Genomic DNA, 3,712 nt, shown 5'->3' with positions numbered 1-3,712 from the left:
ACAGATTGGGAAGGAATACCTAAAACTGTCTGCTCCCAGATAATATGATTATTTATGTAGAAAATCTAAAAGAATCAATAGAAAACCTTCTGGATCTAATAAGTGACTATAGCAAGTTTGCAGGATACAAGATTCTATTCAAAAGACAATTAGTTTCCTGTATACCACAATGAACAAATGGAATTTGAAATTAGAAACACAACACTATTTACATTAGCACCTCCAAAACTGAAACACTTAGGTATAAGATGCTACCCAACTGCAGGACTTTCTATAAAGCTACAGTAATCAAGACAATGTGATACCGGTAAAAGAATAGACCAATTGCAAACAACACGCTGTGGCAGATGATCAACACTGTCAGACAGCCCTGGCTGGGATGGCTCAGTTGGTTGGTTGTTGTTTTGGGCCCCAAAAGGTTGCCAGTTCAATTCCCAGTCAGGGCACATGCCTGGGTTGCAGGCTTGATCCCTGGTAGGGGACATGCAAGAGGCAGCAGATAGATGTATCAACCTCACATCAATGTTTCTCTCTCTCTCTGCCTCCCTCTCCCTTCTGCTCTCTCTAAAAATCAATTTAAAAATCTTAAAAAAACAACTGTCTGACACAATTTGAACTTGCTATAGCAACAAAGTCTAACCTATTCCAGTACTCTCTCCTTTGAGACAAGCCATTATATAGACTTAAACAGTATTTTAAAAAGACAAAGAAAAAAATAGACAAATAAGTTAATGGAACAGAATAGAGAAATAGTACCCCCATAAATATAATCAACTAATTTTTGGCAAAGGAGCAAACGTAATGTAATGCAGCAAAGATAGTCTCTCAAACAAATAGTGCTCGAACAAGAGGACGCCAACAGGTAAAATGAAATCTAGACACAGACCTCACACTTTTCACAGAAATTAACTCAAAATGGATGATAGACCTAAATGTAAAATGCAAAACTATAAAACTACTAGAAGATAATATAAAACAAAAAGACCTCAAATGACCTAGATGAGCTGAGATATGATGATGCCTTTTTATATACAGCACCAGAGACATGATACATGAAAGAACTAATTAACAAACTGGATCTCATTAAAATTTTTAAAAAATCAAGGGAATTTGAAGACAAACCACAGTCTGGGAGAAAATATTTGTAAAAGATATATCTGATAAAGAACCACCACCCAAAATATATAAAGAATTCTTCACAATGAACAACAACAAGTAATCCTATTAAAGGTTTGGTAAACAAACTAAACAGACATCTCACCAAAGAAAATATGCAGATGGCACATAAGCATATGAAAAGATGCTCTACATCATGTTTTATTGAAGAAATGCAAATCAAAGCAACAATGAGACACTACCACCTACCTACTAGACTCTCAAATGCATAACACTGGGCATGTGGAGCAACAGGACCTCTCAGACATTGTCAATGACAACGCAAAATGGCTCAACCACTTTGCAGGATGGTTTGGTGGTTTCTTACAAAACTAAATACGGTCTCACCAGACCATCCAACAGTTGCATTCCTTGGTATTCCAAAGGACTTAAAAGCGTATGTCTCACTAAACTCTGCACACACGTTTATGGCAACTTTATATATAATTTCAGAATTTTTGAAGCAAAGAAGGTACCTTTCAAGAGGTGAATAATTATACAAACTGTGATACATAAAGACAATGGATTATTCTCCAGAACTAAGAAATTAGCTATCAAGCAATAAAAATCCATGGAGGGAGCTTGAATGCATGTTACTAAGTGAAAAAATGCCAGTCTGAAAGTCTACCTACTTACTGTATGATTCCAACTATATGACATTCTGGAAAAGGCAAAACTATGGAAACTGCAGTGAAAATACTCCTTATGATATTATCACAGTGGATATGTGTCATTATACATTTGTTCATACCCATAGGATGCACAACATCAAGACTGAACCCTAAGGTAAACTATGGACTTTGGGTGATTATCATGTGTCTATGTAGTGAAAAAATGGACTATTCTGATGAATGATGTTGATAATTGGGAAGGTTAGGCATGTGTGGGAACAGGGAGTACATGGAAAATCTTTGTACCGTCCTCTCAATTTTATTGTAAACCTAAAACTAATCTTTATAAAATATTTTATTTTAAAAATTGAATGAATAAATAAGCAAAAACACAAATTTAAAAACACTTATTACCAGCTGACCAACTGAAAAAAAATAGGATATAACTGATCTCAGGGAAAAATAAGTCTAAAGAATCTTATCTCCTTCTACCATTTTTTCTGGTTTACTATCCCTAACACTAGCATGCTGACTCCGAGTATTCAGAAGGGAAGTCTTAGTAAATGAGTCTGATAAACATAAGACATGAGACCATAACAAAATCAATTGTCATGGCTACAGGCTGAAAGTCTATCGTTGGGTTAACTGAGTCACCCCTGTGGTCAAGGAAAAGAGCACTGTGATCAAATATCTCTACCAGAACCCCATGATTTAAATGAGGAGAGAATTATCTCCCTAAATAAAATGGTGGAGGGAGGATTCTGGGTGGTAAAATGATAAAGGCCAATGACATTCCATTTTATTGGCTATTTTACATTAGTATTCCACTCGGGGTAATGTGGGTCAAGCTGATACTTCCTAAAGTTTATTTCTGTCTACAAATTATTTAGCAGAAATAATTAAGATTTAAGTTTCTTGATATCATTTTTATATCACTTTCTGCTCTACTGCATATTTCCCTGCCTTTTTATATGCTGCTTGTCAAGCTCAATGATATAGCAGAGGTAATATATTTGGACTTTTATTGAAACCATTATTTTTCCATAAAATCTCTCCAAATTACTGTCATAGAAGGTGCTACTTTCCTCCAACATCCACTATACAAAATTCTGCCTACTCTAGGCTGCAGCACCCCTTGATGAACCAATCTTCCTGCCAAAGAGTTCTGAAGATGGATCAGTAGAGGGGCATTTTAATCCCCCTTAGACAGTAAAGCACACTTCCAGCTTGCAATCAACTAAAAAAAGCCCATTTCCTAGCATCAAGGATTTCCTGTGTAGAATATCTTGATACCGTCCTGGAAGTAATAGCTCATGGACATTTCTGCTTAATCACTTTATCTCTAAATTTTTGTGGGCAATATCAGCTTAACATGAGCCTTTCTGACACCAGAAAAACTAAACATGTAGGGATAAGGCTAATCCTCTGTCTGTCTGTGAATAACTGTGCACAAAAGGCTGCTTTTTCAAAACTGATCCCTAGTGTCTCCCTAGTCATACCACACAAAAGATTAGGCTTCTAGCCACCTTGAGTTGTTGTGATAGAAGCAAAGCAACATGGTCCTGTCAAAATCATCAAAATCTCCCACTACAATTTGAGAAGAATTCCACCCAGGGCCAAATTTTCCTTTAAGTCTTTTCAGTTAAAAGATGTAAAGCAATGGACCTTTGAGCTATCAGGTATAACTAAGCATTAGTGTTAAGCTCATCAGGAAGGATACACATCTGGGAAACCAATATATACCCTCCTGTGTGATTGAAAAGGGAAATTTTTCTCTAAAAATTACCAAAATATACTCCCAAGAAACACATGAATCTATCCTTTGAAATATTTTACTAGTGTGCCTTCACATATTACTTTTTATAACTTAAAAAGATTATAAACAATCTTGACAAAGAACAATAAAGAAAAAAGTATAACTGCCTGCTACTAAGGCCTATTACAGA

The 3,712-nt window shown here is 35.7% G+C and overlaps 1 non-coding gene across 1 annotated transcript; it reads left to right on the top strand.

Annotated features, from left to right (window-relative positions):
• The first annotated feature begins 591 nt into the window (after positions 1 to 591).
• On the top strand, positions 592 to 692 carry LOC148093803 (small nucleolar RNA SNORA28). Its single transcript, XR_015714142.1, has one exon. It is a non-coding gene; the product is annotated as a small nucleolar RNA SNORA28 (small nucleolar RNA).
• Positions 693 to 3,712: the final 3,020 nt, after the last annotated feature.

Source organism: Miniopterus natalensis, chromosome 2, assembly GCF_054644295.1.
Source record: "Miniopterus natalensis isolate mMinNat1 chromosome 2, mMinNat1.hap1, whole genome shotgun sequence".
NCBI classification, from domain to species: domain Eukaryota; kingdom Metazoa; phylum Chordata; class Mammalia; order Chiroptera; family Miniopteridae; genus Miniopterus; species Miniopterus natalensis.
Note: the sequence above shows the minus strand (reverse complement) of the source record. Positions and strands in the feature narration are given on the sequence as shown.